Here is a 21,672-nt window from a genome sequence, read left to right on the forward strand (position 1 = left end):
ATGCTACTGGCGGCCTAAAGTAGAGCGTGTTGGACCTTTGCTCTTGGGGGATCTGTAGGGACCCCATCCCACCTGTAATGGGCTGAGACAATAGGAGACAAAACAAGGCTGTTCTTTCAGGTTATTTGTGGCTCTGTACTGCCCTAGGTCCGTTCTAGGCAGGAACAGGGTGCACAGGCGAAGAGCTTAGAAGAGTATCTGGCATGTAGGAGGTGCTCAGAATATTAATCATTGTGTAACCAAAAGGTAAACAGACCACATGCCTATCACTGATGAATGGATGAACAAAATGTGGTCTATCCAAACAATGGAGCGTTATTCAGCCTTCAAAAGGAAGGAAATTCTGGGGTGCCCCGGGCGGCTCAACCCGTTAGGCGTCCGCCTCCCGGTTTCGGCTCAGGTCACGATCTCATGGTTTCATGGGTTCGAGCCCCCTGTCGGGCTCTGTGCTGACGGCGAGGAGCCTGCTTGGAATTCTCTCTCTTTCTCCCTCCCTCTCTCTCTCTCTTTCAAAGTAAATGAATAAACTTAAAATAAAAAGAGAGTATTAGCTATGGTCATCTCTAGTCTCAGCTGTCCAGAGTGTTTCTCTACAGAGGAGAGCCCAAGCGGTTATCACAGTCACTGCCTGCCCCTCCCTCTGGCCGACAGGATCAGGACAGAGTCAAATCTTCTCGTACCTTCTCAGGTACGGTCTGTTATCTTACCCCCTTACATGCAATCCCATCTTTGTTTCAGGCCGGGACAAGTAGGGAACAGAGAGCCCCGAGGTTAGTGGAGGAAAGCTGAGGATAAGGATCGGGGGCCCCCAGAGAGCCCCACCCTTGTCACCCTCACCCTGTCTGCGACCATGCTGGAAGTTTCTCCAGAAGCTGGAAGTGGGTTCTCGTGGTGTCCCCTCCGATTAGCACCAGGCAAACGGCAGATCTGAGAGGAGCCATGCTAAGGGCCCGGTGACTGCGAAGGGTCTCAGCAAAGCCATGTCCCCTGGGAGCCACAGAGGGAAGGCCAGCAGGCTGTGCCTGGGGTGGATGATTCTCACTCACAACCTGGCCCAGTGAATGCCCGGGACTAAAGCCCTGGCACTGGGCCTCGCAGACAGAATCGGTCTTCACACTTTATTTAATAGATCTGTACTGAAAGTGCCCTATAAGCAAGGCTCAAAAGCGATGCCGCTCAGCCCTGGCAGTGAGCCGGGACCACCTTGAGGAGTTTAGGTAACACCAATGCCCACACCCAGCGCCCACAGATTCCGGCTTCATTGGTCCGGGTGCGGCCTGAGTGCTGGGATTTTAAAAAGCTCTCTGCAGAAATCCAATGTGCAAGCCAGCATTGCACACCGCTGCTCTGGGGTTCACGGAGGAAGCCGACGGCCTCCGTGAGCAAAGTGGGGGGCAGCGGCAGATGTATGTCACAAGTTGTTAAGGAAGGGGGCGCCTGAGTGGCTAAGTTAAGCATCCGACTTCAGCTCAGGTCACGATCTCACGGTTCGTAGGTTCAAGCTGCATCGGGCTCTGTGCTGATGGCTCAGAGCCCGGAGCCTCCTTCCGATTCTGTGTCTCCCTCTCTCTCTGCCCCTTCCCCACTTACTCTCTCTCAAAAATAAATAAACATTTAAAAAAAAGAGTTGCTAAGGAAGCCAGGCGCCTCAAGGCGATGGTTTCACATGGGAGGATCGCAGACTAGCTGATACCCTGCCGTTCTTGCGGTCAGGAGCCATTATCCTGAGGCATTTTGGCCTAGGCGCACACAGCCACGCGAAGGCCCTGCCTTATCTGTTGGAAACGTGATTTCATAACATATACACTGGTTGCCCAAATGGCCACTTTTCTGCCAGTCATGGTGTCTGGGCTTTTCCCCTTTGGCTCGCCCTGGAAGTGCTGAGAGGGGTGTGGTCAAAACAGAGCCCGTCCCGTCCCGCGGGTATCTGCTGACCGCGGAGTGCTCCCGCTGACATCAGCTCTCTTGATGTAACAACCAACTTGTCAGATGTGTTTCCTCATGCCCTGAAGTCTGCTGTCCCTTCTGTGTGGATCCCTGTGTGTGTGGCAAGAGGCTGACTCACTTCCCTCAGCTTCGGCGGCAGGGTTACGGATCAACAAACCCTGGGGGCGGCTCCCCCACCGGAGTTCACGGAAAGGTGTGGAAGCCACCGGAGTTAACCGCAGGGACCTTGAGTTCTAACTCAGGGGAGGTGGGTTTTGTGTGGACAGCTATCGGACATTCCTGGGCGCTGAGATCGGGATAGAAGAGATGTGTAAATACAACACGTGGCTGACTCGAACTCAGACCTTTGAGGAGAGGACCAGAATGTTCCTCTGGGTTGTGTAGAAGACTTGACCGTTCTGCTGAGCAACTCTGACGCTAACCAGTTCATTCAAGGCATACCCATTGCCAGACACTGTTCTAGACTCCTGAAAAATGACTGAGGCAGATCCAGCCTCTTTTTTCTTTCTTTTAAAGACTTCATTTATTTTATTTTATTGATTTGTTTAATGTTTATTTATTTTTGAGAGAGAGACAGAGAGACAGAGTATGAGTGGGGGAGGGGCAGAAAGAGAGGGAGACAGAGACTCAGAAGCAGGCTCCAGGCTCGGAGCTGTCAGCACAGAGCCCGACACGGGGCTCGAACTCACGAACTTCGAGATCCTGACCTGAGCTGAAGTCGGATGCTCAACCGACTGAGCCTCCCGGGTGCCCCGTGGCTCATCTTTTTATTTACTTTATGGTGTCAGTTGATGAAAAGAAGTTCTCAGTTTTAATGTAGTTGGAGTTATCAGTCTTCCTTTGTGGTTAGCACTTTTTAGGTCTTATTTTTTTCACTAAATTTTTTTTTTAATGTTTATTTTTGAGAGAGAGAGAGAGAGAGAGAGAGAGAGGAAGGGGCAGAAGGAGAGGGAGACAGAGAATCAGAAGCAGGCTCCAGGCTCTGAGCTGTCAGCACAGAGCCCGACGTGGGCTCATTTTTTAAAAAGCAGTTTTAGGTTTCCCACAAGATTGAGAAGAAGGTACAGAGACTTCCCACACATACCCTGCTCCCTCCCCATGCATAGTCTTCCCCATTATCAACATCACTCACCAGAATGGCACTTTTTTTTTGTTTTGTTTTTAAACCAAGGAACCTAAATTGATTGACACATGGCGATCACCCAACGTCCACAGTTTACCTTAGGGTTCACTCTAGGGGAGCGGGTTTGTACAAATATACCCGTCATTACGAAACCATGCAGAGTACCTTCATTGCCCTAATGATCCTCTGTGCCCTGGCAATTAACGCCCCCTCCTCAACCCCAGGCAACCACTGATCTTTTTACTGCCTCCACAGTTTCGCCTTTTCCGGAACGTCACATAACTGAAATCACACAGTACGTAACCTTTTCAGATTGGCTTCTTTCGCTAAGTAACGTGGACTGAGGTTTCCTCCATATCTTTTCTTGGCTTAATAGCACTATTAAGGGAACACTATTCCCTTGTCTGGATGCACCATAGTTTATTTATCCATTCACCTACATCTGGATTGCTTCCAAGTTTACGTAATTATGAATCAGAGTGCGATGAACGTCACGTGCAGGTTTTTTTGTGAACGTGCTTTCAGCTTCCTTGGGTAAAACGCCAAGGAGCAGACTGCTGGATCATATGGTAAGAGGAGGTTTCGCTGTGTAAGAAACTTCCAAACTGGCTTCCAAAGTGGTGCTGCCATTTTCCATTCCCACTGGCACTAAAGGAGAGTTTCTGTTGTTCCACATTGTCAGCAGCATTTGGCGTTGTCGGTGTTCTGGATTTTGACCATTTTAAGACGTGCGTAGTGGTATCTCACTGTTGTTTTATTTTTTTTAAATTTTTTAAAATTCTTATTTATTTTTTATTTTTATTTTTTTTTTTAACGTTTCTTTATTTTTGAGACAGAGAGAGACAGAGCATGAACGGGGGAGGGTCAGAGAGAGAGGGAGACACAGAATCCGAAACAGGCTCCAGGCTCTGAGCTGTCAGCACAGAGCCCGACGCGGGGCTCGAACTCACGGACCGCGAGATCGTGACCTGAGCCGAAGTGGGCCGCTTAACCGACTGAGCCACCCAGGCGCCCCTCTTATTTATTTTTTAGAGAGACAAAGTGTGAGTGGGGGAGGGACAGAGACAGAGGGTGACACAGAATCTGAACCAGGCTCCAGGTTTCCAGCTGTCAGCACAGAGCCCCATGCGGGCTTGAACTCACGAGCTGTGAGATCATGACCTGAGCCAGAGTCAGGTGCTTAACAGACTGAGCCACCCAGACGCCCCTCTCACTGTTGTTTTAATTTTCACTTCCCTGCGACATAATGTAGAGCCTCTTTTCATATGTTTATTTGTTCTCGTATGCCTTCTTTGGTGAAATGTCTTATAATGTCTACGGCTCATTTTTAAAAATCAGGTTGTTTCCTTATGGTTGAGTTTTAAGAGTCCTTTGTATGTTTTAGATAACAGTCCTTATCTGATGTGTCTTTTGCAAATATTTTCTCTGAGTCAGTGGCTTATCTTCTAATTCTTTTGATCCTGTGTTCTTCAGAGCAGAAGCTTTACATTTTATTTTGTTTTATGTACGTATGCATTTTGAGGTTTTATTTATTTATTTTTTTAATGTTTTTTTTAAATTTATTTTTGAGACAGAGAGAGACAGAGCATGAACAGGGGAGGGTCAGAGAGAGGGAGACACAGAATCCAAAACAGGCTCCAGGCTCTGAGCTGTCAGCACAGAGCCCGACGTGGGGCTCGAACTCACGGGCGGTGAGATCGTGACCTGAGCCGAAGTCGGCTGCCCAACCGACTGAGCCACCCAGGCGCCCCTGCGTTTTGAGGTTTTAAATTTTAATCGGGTCCTGTCTCCTCCTGGAGCTTACCAAAATGGGTGCTTGGGGAATAGCACCCGCTGCCTTTTCTTTGTCTTCTCTCCAGTTTTATTAAGATACAGTCGACATGGGGGTGGGGGGGGGGCTGGGTGGCTCAGTCGGTTAAGCGTCTGACTTCGGCTCAGGTCATGATCTCGCAGTTCGTGGGTTTGAGCCCCACGTCGGGCTCTGTGCTGATGGCTCAGAGCCTGGAGACTGATTCGGATTCTGTCTCCCTCTCTCTCTGCCCCTCCCCCACTCATGCTCTGTCTCTCTCAGAAATAAATATTTTAGGGGCGCCTGGGTGGCTTGGTCGGTTGAGCGTCCGACTTCGTCTCAGGTCACGATCTCACGTTCTGTGAGTTCGAGCCCCGTGTCGGGCTCTGTGCTGACAGCTCAGAGCCTGGAGCTGTTTCAGATTCTGTCTCTCTCTCTGCTCCTCCCCTGTTCATGCTCTGTCTCTCTCTGTCTCAAAAATAAATAAAGGTTAAAAAAAATTTTTTTTAAATGTAAAAAATAAAAAATAAAATAAAAAAATAAATATTTTAAAAGATTTTTTAAAAAGATACAGTCGGCATACTGCACTGCACAAGCTTAAGGTATACAGTATAATAATTTGACCTACGTGTATTGTTGGACTATTCTTTTTGGTTAATCGATAATAACTAACACTTGGGGAGTGCTTACTGCATGCCAGTTGCTGTGCTAAACCCTTTTTTATTCAAAACAATTTTTTTAGTGTTTATTTATTCTTGAGAGACAGGGCACGAGCAGGGGAGGGGCAGAGAGAGGGAGACAGAATCGAATCAGTCTCCAGGCTCTGAGCCATCAGCACAGAGCCCGACGTGGAGCTCAAACCCAGGAACCGTGAGATCCTGACCTGAGCTGAAGTCAGATGCTTAACCAACTGAGCCCCTATCACCCCTTTAAAAAAAAGTTTTTTAAGGTTATTTATTTATTTTGATGAAGAGAGAGCGAGCGAGTGGGGGGCAGGGGCAGAGACAGAGGGAGAGAGAATCCCAAGCAGGCTCCCCACTGTCAGCTCAGAGCCCGACGCAGGACACAAACTCACAAACCGTGAAATCATGACCTGAGCTAAAACCAAGAGTCAGATGCTCGATCGACTGAGCCTCCCAGGTGCCCCCGCACTAAACCCTTTTTTAAACAGCTAGTGTCTTTTGTCTCAATTCCCATGCTCTTTTCCCCCGAAGACAACCGTCCTGACATGTTTCACATGTGTCCCTGTTTGTGTTGTTGGGATTTCGGTTCGTTTTCTACGCACATATTTTAATTTCTATTGCTGTCAGCTGTGTTCACGTAAATGAGGATGCACGTTTGCTTCGGGCACAGTGTTAGTATGATTCATCTGTGCTGCTCCCTGTGCATCTACCCCACCCTCAGCACCCACTCCACCCCCACCCCCTGCACCTTCCCCCCCCCCAGCCCCCACGGCTGTGTGATAATCCATAGAATGCTGTCCCCAGTTCTTACCTGTCCATTCCCCCACTGAAGGGCCCTCGATTGTGCCCAGTTCCCTGTCCCCACAAGAACCCTCTGCTATGATGAGCACCTCATGTATGTGTCCTTAGGCCCCTGCACCAGAAGGTTCAGGATACACACACACACACGCACACACACACACACACACACACACACACACACACGCACTCCCAGGAGTGGATTATTGGTTACTGGTTATGTGGCACACACATAGTCCAGCTAAGTCGGGCGGGTTATTCTGCAGAGCAGCTATACCTCGGACACATCACCACCAGTCACACAGGGAGCTTATATAGTGCCACGTCCCTAACCCAGCTGGTGTCACTCAGCTTTTACGTTTTTGCCAAATAGGCAGAAAGTGACGTCTCGTTGGTTTAATCTGCAGTTACCTTGTATGCAATAAACTCCTCTCCACGTGTTTGTTGCGATCTCCAGTTTCCTATTCTGAAAATGACCCCTTATACTCTGCCCATTTTTCCATTCAGCTCTTCTGTCTCCTTGATGGGCAGGTCTTGTTTCTTCTAGATACTGTCTCCTTTTGGCTTTAGATATTCACTATCTGTTCCCAGTCTGTTATCTGCTCGTTATCTTTGACCCGCTGTGTCCTTTGTTTTATAGAAATCCTTTATTTCGAGGGATCCCACTAATTTTGAGTCTTACGATGGTGCTTTTGAAGTTTTTAAGAAGAGTCCTTCCTCACCTGTAGTCTATAAAGACATTACCTTACAGATAGTCTCTAGTCTTTCATAGTTTATGTTTCAGTTAGGCCTGTAACCCATCCGCACGCGAGCTTCGAAAACAGCGCTCATCGGGGATCCCGCTTCGTTTGTCTTTGTTTACTTACCCACTGGATCTCACCAGAGGTCTCTGAGGTACAGCAGGAAACCAAAGGCATAGAAGGCCGAACCACCAGCAAGTGGCAGAGATTTGGTTTCTTCAGATGTCAAAGAGCCGGACCGTGGGACAGATCTCCAGGGCAGGGAGCAATAAAGCCCAGGACCCGGCACCCAACTCAGCCAGGACGAGCATTAGTGATTACTTGGTGATTGGACGAGGCCTTTGGTTCTGTCTCTTAGACTTAGTGCAAATAAGAAATACCAGTGGACCCAAGAAAGGCCCCACCCAGACCCCCCATGGAACCCCCTTTCCATCTCTCTGACCCCCCGCTATGTAAGCCAGGCACGCAGCCTGCCCAAAAGTAGCTTCTCCTCCCTCAGGCTATCTTCCTTCTGCTTCCTGTCCCAGTGTTTTGTGCTTGTGAACGCCAACAAGTCCTAATTACTAACGTGGCACTGTTCCAAGCACTTAACACGTGTGCACCCATTCAATGTTCGCGACAACCCTGTGAGGCCGGTATCGTCGTGATACACAGGTCATAAAATCAAGGCCAACGTCCTCACTGATAGGAAGGAGCAAAGCAGGGGTGTGAACCCGGGCCGCCCCAGCATGGAGCCTGCATTGCAACTGCGGTGTCATACTGGCCCTTATGACGTGCCCTACACTCCCGTCCAGATCAGACAGAACTATCAGAAACTACCAAACGCTGGCAACGGAGCCGGGCTCTGACTTTTATTTGGAGCGCCATCGGAGGCACGCTGCCCCCATCTGACGTCCCAGGGCCCCGAATGGCCTGGACGAGGACTTGCGGTCACCTTGGCGGCCGTGATGCCGCACCCCCCACCCCGGCCCCGCTGGAGTACAAGACCCCGAACAGCTCACTCCACGAGGAAAGCCCATCTGATTCACGAAAGCTCGCTGTAGGTCAACGCTTGTCACGGAGTAAACACTCAGTTGACTGTAGAGCCCAGTTTCCCAGATCAGCCAGACAGCAGGGCACTTGTCCCCGTGTTTGGCAGATGCTCTTAGCCCCCTTTGTGTTACCGAATCCTGGGGACCACAGTGTGACCGCTCTGGGGCCTTTGTTCTTCTCTCCCATGACCTATTGTTCTCAGGGACTTGGCTTTCTGCATTATCATCTTGTTTTTGCCCCGTCTTGGTTACTGTACGTTATTCTCCCATCCAAGTACTAACCAGGCCCGACCCTGCTTAGCTTCCGAGATCAGACGAGATCGGGCGCGTTCAAGGTGGTATGGCCGTAGACATGAGACATAGACATAGACATGTCCGTGAAGACCCTCAGAACATGTCTTCCCACCATCCTTCTCACTGGCCTCCAGCTTTTATCTCCTCTCCCCCTCTTCCTCTCTTGTGTTCGAATGGCACGGTGTCCACCAGTCCTCTCCTCGCCCTTGTTTTCTCTCTAACATTTCATCTTAACCCTATTGGAGCGGGTTCTGCGCAATGTCCCTCCCGGTCCCCGCTGGCTGCCAAGTCCCCCGTCCTCAATACAGGCTCAGCCACTGTGGGACAGTCCCCCTCCTCTACCTTCTTCCTCGGTCCGGAGGACCCCCTCTGGCTGTACGACAGTGGCTTTAAATTGTCCTTTGGTCCTATTTGAATGTGAACGACAAAATACTCTGGCCGCTTCCTGCGGAAGTTCTGATTGATTTCCCTTCTCCCGGGAAAGTGGCCCTAAATCCTTGTTGGTGTGTTTTTCATTATTCCCGCAAATAATCTCCTTTACTCAATGCTTCCTGTTAACCCTTACCACTTCAACACATACTCTTTGACCTTCATACCCTCCGCCATGCCTTTGAGCCCATTTAATTATAAGACTATCCCTCCCTCTCAGATATTTCCTCCGTATCCTGTTTGTTCAGGCCACCTGCCCCGTCAGATTCTCTGGACTGAGTTCCCGCTCGGTGCCGCCCGGACAGACTCCCCACGGAAGGTTGAACAGGTACTAAGGAGGCCCTGATAAGCCACTCAAGGGGCACTTGGGGTTAACATCGGTTTGATTTAATGAGCATAGATTATCTCGCCCACGCAAAACTTGACCTGGGCTAACGCCAGCCCCTCCTGACAGCCCACTCCTAACTGGGAATACCTTTTTCTGCCGGCACCCTCATACCTTTGGCTCATCCTGTGGCCTTCTCTTCAAATCTCTGACTACCACCTCCTATGGCTGAGAATGCCCACGCCTTTCTCAGCACAAGTTCTGAGGGCCTTCAGGACCCATCTGGAGTCCCACCTCCGCTGAAGAGCATTCTGTACTCTCTCCTCTCTGAATCCCCGTAGTTGGCCTGAGACAACGCCGGGGCACTCACATCCTTACCAATACTACCGGGCATTGCTAGTGAATTTTTAATTTTGCTGTGGTTTTGGTTCTCTAGTAAGACTCTTTGCTCCCTCAAGACAAAGGATCGCATTTTCAGAGTTTAGAGTCTAGGTGGGCAGATGGGAAAGGAGTGTGGAGCCCTAACAAACAAGTGAATCGCTAAGTGTGGAATCTCCGAGCCCTCCCTCCCGCTAGTCACATGCGCCTTGTTCTGCGACTTTCCAGGTATGTGCCACAGTTACCCCTGCTGGTTCGTAAGCTCCTGAGGTGAGTGGGGCAGGGCACCATCCCTGCCCCCAACCCCCACCAGAACCCAGCACCATTGCAGACTGGGTGCTCACAAAGAATTGTTGAGTTGGCTTGGAGGTCAGAAGCCACCTGCCCAGTGACCTCTAGGGCAGCAGAAAAACAAGCAAGTCGAGGGGATGGGACAAGGGATTAGAAGTGCTTGGGTACCCACCTGTTGGAAAATCAGTCTTTTCATTTGCAAGACTCAGAAAAGAAGACCTAGGCAGTTAAATCTTGGACGAGGGGCATCTTGTATCTTGGTACCCAGACCCCAGAAGAAACTGGGTATTTGAGGCCAGGATAGAGTGTTGATGGTTGGCCAAGCAGGTCAGGGCTCTTGGTTCCATGAGCCTTTTGCATCCTTGCTCTCCTGCTGAAGTTAGAGCTGACCAGACTCTATCGAAAGTACAGGGCTGGGGACTCAGGACTCAGGAATCCTGGCTGAGCCATCCTGCGTAGGAGGGGTGCCCTCCCTGGGCCTCTTGTCCTCACTTTGAGAAATTGTATCACCATCGACCAGTGTAGTTGTAGACCATGCTATAAGCATGCATGTTCTATAGTGGTTGTGACAAATGGCCACAAACTTAGTGGCTTGAAACAACACAGGTTCATTATCTTACAGAGGTCAAGTCTAAAATGAGTCCTTCAGGGGGCGCCTGGGTGGCTCAGTCGGCTAAGCGTCCGACGTCGGCTCAGGTCATGATCTCGCGGTCCGTGAGTTCGAGCCCCGCGTCGGGCTCTGTGCTGACCGCTCGGAGCCTGGAGCCTGCTTCGGATTCTGTGTCTCCCTCTCTCTCTGACCCTCCCCCGTTCACGCTCTGTCTCTCTCTGTCTCAAAAACAAATAAACGTTAAAAAAAATAAAATAAATAAAATAAAATAAAATAAAATGAGTCCTTCAGGAGCTGGAAAGGTGTGGCCAGGGTCATGTTCCTTCTGGAGACTCTCAGGGAGAATCAACTCCTTGGCTCTTCTAGTTCATAGGGGCTCCCCACGTTCCTCCACCCATAACCACATCATTCCGATTTACGCTTCTGTTTTCACATCTCCAGACTCTTCTGCAACTGCCCCTCTCTTGTAATGATCTTTATGACTACCTCAGACCCACCCAATATAATCCTGTCTCAAAATCCCCAACTTAATCATATCTGCAAGATCCCTTTTGCCTTGACATGTTCACAGGGCCTGTGGGGGGTGCATTATTCACCCTACCACAGTGCCCCGCAGAAGGACAAACATGGCAAATAGTTTTCATTACGAAATATTTTAAGCTTACAGGAAAAGGTACAGACGATAACGTAACAGAGATCTGTGTACCTACCGCCAACCTCAACACTGGACCATGTGTGGCTCTTGTTTTCTCAGTAAGAAAATATTTTTTAAAAAGGTAGCAGATTCAGTAGAAGCCCCAGTGTAACTCTCCCCAAACGTCTCCTCCGTTCGAGAGAATTCAAGCATTTTCTTAAATTTGGCATCTGCGTTCATGGCTCTCTATTTTTAGTGTCTTTTTGCTGAGCTCAAATCACTGAAATCGAATGAGTTGCGTGCTCTTTGGATGTGGCACCATGGGAGTCAGCTGCAGGAAGCTTCCTTGGCCCCACCCTCCCAACGCAGGCCACTATCCCACTCAAAGAGTACCGGGTGGGGTGGGCGGGGGATGGCTGGGGGCTTGAGATCGGAGGTGTAACAAACAAGGAAGCCAGCCTGAAGCAGAGGGTAAGGTCAATAAGCCTGAGTGAGAATTGTGGTCATGTCACTTCCCGGCTGGCGTGACCCCTTGGAGGTTACTCAGCGTCTTTGCTCCCGTTTCCTCATCTGTAAAACCAACAGAATACTTGTCAGACTTGTTCAGAGAACCGAATGGGATAAGGTATGAAAACATCACGTAGAACACAAACAGCGTTCCCATGGCCAGAATCATATTTTTGTTTGTTACTGTTGTAATTGAAGGCGTTCCCCAGGGCAGAGGTAAGACAGTCCTCCCGGAGCACAGGGAGAAGATTTGTAGCTCCAGGGGACTGTGGGCAGATCCTTTCTTGGCTGGCTGTACAGAAGGTTCCAGGAAAGCCCGAGGCACGGTGGGTGGTGGGAACTTCCCAGTAGCTCTGCCTCCCGGGGAGCCAGGGAGAAAAACTGAACTTTCCAGAGGCCAGGACTGCCAGCTTTCTGGGATCCGCTGCCCTCCCCCCACCCATCCCCCACACACACACCATGGTGTAGCCTGGAGCCCACCCACCTCTCTGCCCCAGCAGCAGGAAGCAAGCTGGAGGGGGCTGACAGCAGGTGGATGGGCTTAGGAACCTGGATCCTTTCCCTATTCCGCATTGCTCAAGGTGAGATTTCCTCTGATTCATCTTTGTCTTCCTCCTGCCCCCTCCCTGCCGCCCCCCCATACCTGGTGCTCGGGAAGCTACATGACTTTGAGCTGCTGTCGGCCCTCCGGGATCTCAGGTTCCCATTTCCAGGGACCTGTTACAATGGAGGCTCCCAGCATGGCACTGCTGACTGCCAGTTGAGGGAGGGCCCCTGGCTGCCCAGAATTGCTCATGTTTCTGAGAAGAAGCTCAGAGACCAGGGGCCCGGGGAAAGCCTGTTCCCCATGAACACAGAGTGTCCTATTTATGGATGAAGGCTCAGAGCACTTGCCCTCAGGAAGTTGGGCAAGATACAGCGACACACAGACAGTGGCAGAGCTGGGGTTGCAGCCCAGCCTGTTTATCTGACTCAGTATCTGTGGCTGGGGCCATCTCCTACCCCTGCCCCTGTCCCTGCCCACCATCAGTATCAGGGTGAGCTCCCTGGTTCAGGGGGGACATCTTTGATGCCTCATGTGACCAAGACCCAGGGCTGAAGCTGGAGAAGCTCCTTAGGCTCTGTAGTGGGGAGAGCACACATAAACTGTACCCCAAGACCTCACTGTCAGAACCCCTGTGCCCCCCAAACCCCAGCTCAAGCCCCAGGTAAAGGGACCTTCCTTCTCCCTCCACCTGAATCTCTGGCTGCAGATCAAAATCTGGCTTATTGTGGAAGACCGGAAAATAAATTTTCCCTCTATAGGGAAAAATGAGACCTTTTGTCCCCAAAGTGGACACGACTGATGCCATAGCTAGTAATAATAATAGTAATAATAATAATAATAATATAATAATAGTAATAATAGTAAATAATAATAATAATAGTAAGAAAAACAACAATAATAATAAAAGAAACCCTGACCAACAACATCTTAAAGAAATAGTTGTTTATTTTTCTCATATAAAATGACAGGGCTCTGGGCTGTGGTCTTTCTCATTCTCTTAGCTTTCCCCTCATGGTGTCAAGATGGTTGCAGCAGCCCCATACATCACATTTTTACACCATGTTCAGAAGCAGGAAACAGGGGGTGATACCAGGCAGAGTTTCTTCCTTATCAGCAAGCGAAGACTATTTTCAAGAATCCAACCCTTTCTTCACCTCATTGGCCAGAGGGGTTATAAAGTCTTCCACGGCAAAGCCAGAAAGGGTGTATCTGGCCTTCCCAAGCTTCGCAGTGAGAGGAAGACAGGAAGAAAGGTTTGGGGGATGACTTTGAGTCAATTGACCCCAAGTACCTGCCACAACTGACCAGCCCAAGGACGCCTGATTTTGGACAACTAGACTCAGGTGCAAAATGTATACGATTTTCTGATGGAGGGACCAGAGACTGACCTGCAAAGCTGAGGATAATTCTTCTGGTTTGGACTGGAAAAGAGAGTTTTAAAACTTGTGCCTGAGCGTGACAGACAACTCCCTGGGTGAGACTTCACTTTCGGGTGGTGTTCCAAATGTTTATCGAGGTGTAAACAAACACCCCAGGGGCGCCTGGGTGGCTCAGTCTGGTGAGTGTCCGGCTTCAGCTCGAGTCACGATCTCACAGTGCATGAGTTCGAGCCCCACATCGGGCTCTCTGCTGTCAGGGCAGAGCCTGCTTCGGATCCTCTCTCTCTCTCTCTCTCTCTCTCTCTCTCTCTGCCCCTCCCCCACCTCTCTCAAAAATAAACAAGCATTTGAAGAAAAAAAATCCCAAGACGTAATGGCTTAAACAGGATAATTTATTATTATCTCTCATGGTCTAGGAGTCAGCTGGGCTCAGTGGGGCAATTCTCACTTGGGGTCTCATGAGGTCGCAGTGGGGGCTGGAGCCCATCTGAAGGTTTCTCTGCTTCAGTGTGTGGCTCCTGGGCTGGGACAGCTGGGGACCGCAAGCATTGCTCTTTCCGCGTGTTCTCTCCACTTGACTAGCCTGGGTGTCCTCACAACATGGCGGTCTTGGGATTGTCAAACTTCTTTCAGGGCAGCTGGCTCCACCCTAAACAAATGTCCAAAGGCAGTTTCCATGAGAGCCTTGCAGGACTTCTTAAGGCCTTGCCCTGGAAGACCTAGAACATCCCTTCCACCTCCAATGGAAGGAAGACCCACCGGAACCTGAGGTGGGGGAGGGGCCGTTGAACTCCACGTCCTGACAGGAGGGAGGGAAGGACTTGATGGCGGCCGCGGTGATCTGAGATCATAGGTGACCTCAGTGTGGCTAGGCTTCAGTGAGGAACAGTGAGGCCTTCATCCGAGGCACAGAGAGGCCCGGAGGGAAGGAAATATGCAAGGAGTGACGTCAGAAGAGGGACCCACAGAGTCTGGAGGGAAGTCTTGGTAATGAAATGCTGACCTAGCCCCAAAGCGGCCCCCTGAACAACCAGTTCTGAGAGGCTCTGATCTTGTGAAACCGTCCACAAGGGAGGTGTGGCCAAATCTCCCACGAGACTCCTGGGGGACAAGGAATGGCCTGCGTGGGAGCCTAAAAACAGAGGCAGAGAAGGGCCTTTGATGGCTGGGGTGGGGACGCTACTGCGCCGTCCGGAGTTGAGTGCCTAGGAACCCCGTGTGACACCATAAACACCTGTCTCGTTGGGGGTCTGGCCTTCTTCTCACCATCCTTTAAATCGGGAGGTGGCAAACTACAGCCCGTGGGCCAGCCCCAGCCCTGGGCCTGTTTTTAATCCAACCAGGACTAAGAATGGTTCTAAAGGATTTCAAGACAAGGACAGTGGCGGGGGGGGGGGGGGCGGGGGGGATATGTAGCAGGCATACAAGTGGCCCTCGAAGTCTAAATATTTGTTATTTGGCCCTTCACGGAGAAAGGTTGAGGGCCTCTGCTTTAAACAAAGAGCGTGACTCCCTCCGGTGTCCAGAGAGCTGATTTTAAGGGTCACTAAGTTAACTTCCTTTTTGACTCTCTCTCAATCCTCGCTTCTTCTGGGACCAGGGCTCAACTGGGGGCAGCTCCGTCTTGAACACAGGACGAACATTTGCAGATGTCCTCTACCTAGCTAGAATTGTGTGGTATTGTTTCGTTTCCGTTGTGTTTATATCGTCAATGCCCTTCATGGCTCTGACGTTGATTTTTTTTCACCCATTATGTACAAATTTCCTTTTGAAATAAACTCATTACACTAAAAAGTAGGAGAACTTCAAGAACTCTCTGTTTACTAGAAAACAAGAGGGGGCGTGTACTGATGTGGCAAATAAACAGTGAGGGCGGTGTGTGAGTGACTGAGTTTAGGTGTGCGGGCGCTGAGCTTCTGCCTTGGTCCTTCTCTGAGTCTCCTTCTAGTTCTTTCCGGTCAGATGTGTCCATCTCCCAGGCTCTTCAGCCCCATTCATATGCCGGCGACCCCCACGCCTGCACTGCTAAGTCAGCCTTCTCTGAGTTCCAGAATGTCGAAATCAACCACCAACGGGACGTCTCCACTTCAGTGATCCAGGGGAACCTAAAATAGAATGTTTCCACAAGCAAACTTCTGCTCTCAACCCCACCTCTTCCAAATGAGGCACAGTGATTAGATCTCAGGCTCTTGAGTCAGGCAGAACAGGGGTCCACGTCCCTGCTCTGCCACTGACTACTACCTGACCTTGAACAAGGTGCATCATCATCTGAGTGCCAAATGGACTTATCGAGAGGAATAAATGAGATAATGGAGGCATCGCACTCAGCCCAGAGTTGGGTACATAGAAAGCTAATGTCAGCCATTACTATCATCGTTAACGTTTTTTTAAGTTTTATCTATTTATTTTCAGAGAGAGAGAGAGAGAGAGGGAGCTCGAGGGGCAGCGCGTGTGGGTGGAAGGGCAGAGAGAGAGGGAAAGAGAAGAGAATTCTAAGCCAGCTCTGTGTGCTGTCTGCCCAGAGCCTGACACGGGGCTAGAACTTAGGAACCACGAGATCGTGACCCGAGCTGAAATCAAGAGCCGGATGCTTAACCGACTAAGCCACCCCGGTGCCCCAGTCATCATTAACTTTTAAAGTTCTTACTTGAAAAATTGTCACTACAATACAATTGACCTCTTCGGGGGTGTACGATTCTTTGAACTTTATTTATTTTTTACTTTTTTAATGTTTATTTATTTTGAGAGAGAGCGAGAGCAGAGCCACCCAGGTGCCCCTCAATTCTTTGAATTTTAGCACATCCACAGATCCGTGTAACTGTCCCCAAAACAGAATACACAACGATCCTGCCAAAACTCCCTCCTGCTGGGCCTTTCCATTCCCCACTTGTGACCTCTGGCAACCACTCACCTGTTTTCCCTCCATACAGTTTTGCCCCCGAGAACGTCATAGAAATAGAACCTGGCCGTATCTAACCTTTGGAGACTGGCTGCTTTCACTCCGCCTGAGGCCTTTGTGATTCATCCGAGATGCTGTCTATCAATAGTTCCTTCCTTTTATCGTTCAGGGGTAGACACACGCTGAGAATCGCTTCCTTTCTTTTCACCATGCCAGATGGACACAAACAGACTCCACAAGGTCTTGGCCTAGAAATCCCTTTCCCTGGGGAAGCTGGTGGCCCCCATACTTTACCTCAGCTGCCCTTCCTCTCAGTCCCCCACAAGCCTTCCAAAAAGAAGAGGCTCCGAGGGGCACCTGGTGGCTCAGTCGGTTAAACATCTGACTTCGGCTCAGGTCATGATCTCACGGTTTGTGGGCTCGAGCCCCGCGTCGGGCTCTGGGCTGACAGCTTGGAGCCTGGAGCCTGCTTCGGATTCTGGGTCTCCCTCTCTGTCTGCTCCTCCCCCGCTCACGCTCTATCTCTCTCTCAAAAGTAAAGAAACATTGGAAAGAAGATTTTTTTAAAAATTAAAAAAAAAAAAAAAAAAAGAAAGAAGAGGCTCCAAGTCTAACCGTACGGTTTGAGGGAGAGAAAAACCCTTGGTCCCCTCCGTGGTGGTAAATGGAAGACACCAAGGGGCTGACAGCTGGTATCTGGGGGACAGCACTGATCCCGGATCCCTGCGTGGTCCGTGACTTGCCAGTTGCAGTCATCTGGCCAGGCAACGTCAGGGCAACCTGTTTTCCTGACACACACACACCCCCTCCAACGTACTAGTCACAGGACGGAAAAGGCTGGAGCCCGTGAGTAGGAAGAAGAATTTCAGAGGGCGAGGGAGAGGTTGAGCAGGAGAGACGGACTGCTTGTGGCCTGAATAACATCTTTCTTTGCACTGTTTTCCTCCTCCAGATTGGTTTGGGGGCCCGGCCCAGCTGCCACCTTGGCTCCTGCTCAGAATTCTGGTCTATGCGCACGTCCTTTCTCAGCACTGCTAGAGAACAGAAGTGACCCTGGCCTCCGAGTTGTCCTAGGAACATCTTTTTTGCCTTTTGTGTGTCCTTCTGTCCACTCCTGGGTATCCCAGGGCTGGGTCTTAGGGCAAACGCACATTAAGGAGAGACAGGGAGTGAGGGAAGGAGGGGGAGAAGGAGAGAGTTTGAACCTCCTTGCTTCGTAAGAGCAAAGTCTGGCGGCCAGGCCTCAGAGTCTTTCTGATCCCCCTCGGGCCCCGAGGGGACCCTTGGTGGCAGTGGCATTAATAGGTGACTTAGTTCTGCCGTCCACTGTGGGGCTAGTGAACTTCGGTTCAGGGAGAACAGGCTCGCTCTGGGTCACAGGGCAAAGCGAGCCATGGGGTTGGGCTCTGGCCAGCTGGCCTGGGTGGTCCGGCTGCTGCTGTCGTTTTCACTTCCTCTGGAAGTCCCACGCACCTGACCCCAGAGGCTGCTGCCATATGTGTGTGTGTTTCCCCAGGGGATTGTGGTTCATGGCTCTTCTGAGCAGTAGGTCAGCCTGGGTAAGACGACAGAGTTAGAGCTTTCCGACCGGTAATGGAAACAAGGCCAACACCCAGAAACACGAAAGCATTGACATCAGACAAGTGAGTTAGAAAACACGTCCCGTCCCCTAGACGTGGCAACGGGGACGTTCGAGTGGCATCACGGGTTCTAATCCTGGCTGTGAGTGTGGTCTGCTCCTGGCCCACAGAGCAATCTTCCGGCAATCCGGAGAATTGCCTCGGTGGACAGGAGCCATCTAGTCATGACACCCTGTTGCGGGCGATTTGCCGCAAAGACAGTATGACACGGGGCTACAAAATCCCATCCCCTTGTGTCGAGATGGAACAGCCCTGTGGTGCCACTGACTCCAGAACTCCCAGAGGATCTGGCTGTGGTCAGACCTCAGCTGAAAACAGCCTTGCCTGGCCTCTCCATCTGCCCCTTCCTGCTTCCCCTCTTTTTTCTTTCTTTCTTTCTTTTTTTTAGAGAGAGACAGAGAGACAGAATGTGAGTAGAGAGGGGCAGAGAGAGAGGGAGACACAGAATCCGAAGTAGGCTCCAGGCTCTGAGCTGTCAGCCCAGAGCCCGACGCGGGGCTTGAACCCACGAATCTCGAGATCGTGACCTGAGCCAAAATCGGATGCTTAACCGACGGAGCCACCCAGGCGCCCCCTGCTTCCCCTCTCAGACCGGCTGTCATCCCGAGAGCTCTCCCTTCCCGTGGCCTGTGCACAAAACCTCCGTCTCAGATTCCGCGTCTAAGGAACTCAACCAAACTAGCAAGTGGGACCAGCACGAGGCAAAGTTAAGGGGACCTCGTTTGCCAGAAGAGCTTGGAGCTTGTGGACAGACCAACTGGAAGGAAATCCTTCAACCTGTTCCCAGCTGGGTAACTGACATTTAAAGTACAGCAGGTTAGGGGCGCCTGGGTGGCTCAGTCGGTTAAGCGTCCGACTTCGGCTCAGGTCATGATCTCCCGGTCTGAGTTCGAGCCCCGCGTCGGGCTCTGTGCTGACAGCTCAGAGCCTTGGAGCCTGCTTCGGATTCTGTGTCTCCCTCTCTCTCTGACCCTCCCCCATTCATGCTCTGTCTCTCTCTGTCTCAAAAAATAAATAAACATTAAAAAAAATAATAAATAAAAAATAAAGTTCAGCAGGTCAAAGGGGCCCACCCCACTTTCCCCAGCATGGGGCTCCCGGGTTCCAGCGTCACACAGAGAAAAATTGCCCTCTGCCTGACCCCTGGTGAAGGCACTCAAAGGGACAGGGTCCGTGGGATGTCTCTTTCTTCACATGATCAGCCCCTCAAGAGGCACACGAGGAGGAAAGCTGAGGAAAGCTGATGGAAAGGAAAAGGTATCTCCTCCCTGCATCTCCGCTCTTCTCCAAACCACCTTCTTCCTTTCTCCATCACAACCCAAGACCACCCACCACTTCTGCAGCTGCCGCCCAAACACCCACCAGGTGCCAGGCACCCCTCCAGGCACCGGGATACGGCAATGATCACCACGGAGCGGCCTGGCTCCCCGAGAGTTCGCGTTCCTGTCAGTGGAGGCTGGAAAAGGGACGTAAGTCTATTAAACAGAAATAATACTGACTACTGTAAGGAAGAAACAGCAGTTATTTAGAGAGGGACTGAGTCCTAGGGGGATAGGCCACTTTGGATAGGGGTCAGAGAAGGCCTCTAGGAGCTGACCCTTGAGCACAGCCATCAGCACCAAGAGGCCAGTCCAGCAAAGATTTGGGGCAAGGGCATCCAGGCAGAGGGAGCAGCGTGTCCTGAGGGACATCAAATATGTCCAGACTGGGAGATCCAGGGAGATCTCTGGGGAGCCTCTCGAGATTGTTTTCCCTTCCGTCTGGTTCCTTGCAGGGATCGTGATGAAAGCAAGAACTCGCCTATATCTGCCTGACCTTCATACACGTTCACGTCGAGGCTCATCGTGACAAGGGAGAGAGCTCTTTGCTGGGGTAGCCTCTCCTCTTCCGGACGGCGAGCTAGGTCCTTGAGAAGGACAGAGGACAGCCTCGTGTTCTCTTTTCAGGGCCTCAGGGAGCACTGGTACAGAATGTTGGCTCCCGCGTGCCGGGGGTAGTGGGTGACAAAGCTTCCTGACCGTGCGCAATGCTCCCTCTCACTTCCCTCTGGATGCAAATGCCTTGGAAACTGACCAACCAAGACGGTCCTTTTTGGCAAGGTGGGCCCCACATGCTGCTTCGAGCCCAGCGAGCAGGGGCCTTGCGCTCTTCTCCCAGGAGATGCGGAGCCAGGCAAGGTTACCGGTTAACGTCCCAGCAGGCTCCCTGCCGAGGCCTTCTCTCCCAGGCATCCTCACCCAGTGGCTCAGCTCAGCCCCAAAGCTGGCTTCCTTCCTCCAGCCTCCGAGCCGTCTGGGCACCGGCGTGGCTCACGACGGTCTAGTTTACTTACTTGGTCAGGAAGATGTCCAAGGGCCTCAGTGATAGGTCAGATGATTCGACCCCATCCCAAGGCACAGGGGGCCGTCTACTTGCTTTTGTCATTTCAGGGAAGTCCTGGAGGGTTTCTTTTTAGGGCCCTTCAAAAGCCATTCTCCATCAGCCACTGTGGGCAACACAAAGAGAGACCCAGACCCTGCAAGAGGGAGATGACTCCCTCTGCCTCTGCCTTGACCACCACTCTGGCAGGGAGGAGAGTGAGAGGCTGGGGAGGGGACCGACAGAGAGGAGGCGGGAAGGCAGGCCAGATGGGGCAAAGGCAAAGGAAATGGGTGGCCAGTCTGAAGACAGACGGACAGAGTGGGGGGTGGGCAGGCGTCAGAGCAGGGGGTACTCAGAGGACGTGGGTGTGATTACGCAGGGGCTGAGGAATGGGCAGAGGTCACTTCATTCAAAGAAGGCACGGCTCAGTTCTGCGGCAGCCCAGCAGAGAAAGGGGGGTACCTCTCGTGGTGGGCGCCCCCACCCCACCCATGCTGAGCCTCCAGAAGAGCGGGTCCCGGATCTGGACGAGGCCTGCACGTGGGGCAGACTGGATTAGAGCCAGACAACCCAGGCAACTCCTCCCTCCGCAGGCAGCTGAGGGGCAGGACACGCTCCCTTGGGATCCCCGGCTTCCCAAGAGGCTAAGTCCTAAGAGAGCTGGGGTCCACACCTGCCACCGTTCTCCACCTAAACCGACACAGCCAACACCGAGAGGGACACCGTGACTTCTAGACTCCCTTTAACTCTTAAACAACGTCTGATTCTACGAGACTGGGGCGTCAGGGTCACCTCAGGGTAATAAGGGAGGTGCAGGGGTCAGAGCGGCTAAGCTGTGAGTGGCTGTTTGGTGGGGGGGGGGGGGCAGTGTTTGCAAAATCCGGGCCATATGAACAATAATAATATTGTGGGATACTTGACTGTAAGTCCCATTCCACAGGGTCGATCCTCTCAGTGACGCTGTCCGGCGAGCAGAGCTGGTACGACATCATTCAGGTGTCCCTCCAGAGAGGCGAGCAGGACGGGCCTCCACTTCCTGTGCCCGTCACCCTGCCCGCGACCTTCAGGGTCTCCCTTTTAGGTGCTGGAAGGAAGCTGAGAGCTGCAATCCTCCCAAAAGACCCCTCCAGACTCACTCACAGCACTCGCTGGAGGCAGACCCGCCCAAAATCGATCGGCAGATCGATTTGCAAATTGAATCGATTTCCCTCCCCAGCTCATCGATATTTACTTAACTTCTACGTCATATAGCAAAATCAATTCAGCT

General features: G+C 51.4%; 1 long non-coding RNA gene across 1 annotated transcript; it reads right to left on the reverse strand.

Annotated features, from left to right (window-relative positions):
* Window positions 1-15,011: 15,011 nt before the first annotated feature.
* LOC109247028 (uncharacterized) lies at window positions 15,012-21,057 on the reverse strand. The gene is made up of 3 exons (XR_002071535.2): window positions 19,407-21,057; window positions 16,483-16,926; window positions 15,012-15,610 (listed from the first exon to the last, which is right to left on the reverse strand). It is a non-coding gene; the product is annotated as an uncharacterized LOC109247028 (long non-coding RNA).
* Between the last annotated feature and the right edge of the window lie 615 nt (window positions 21,058-21,672).

This window comes from Panthera pardus, unplaced genomic scaffold (assembly GCF_024362965.1).
Source record: "Panthera pardus isolate Hobbes unplaced genomic scaffold, ASM2436296v1 HiC_scaffold_12, whole genome shotgun sequence".
Taxonomy (NCBI): domain Eukaryota; kingdom Metazoa; phylum Chordata; class Mammalia; order Carnivora; family Felidae; genus Panthera; species Panthera pardus.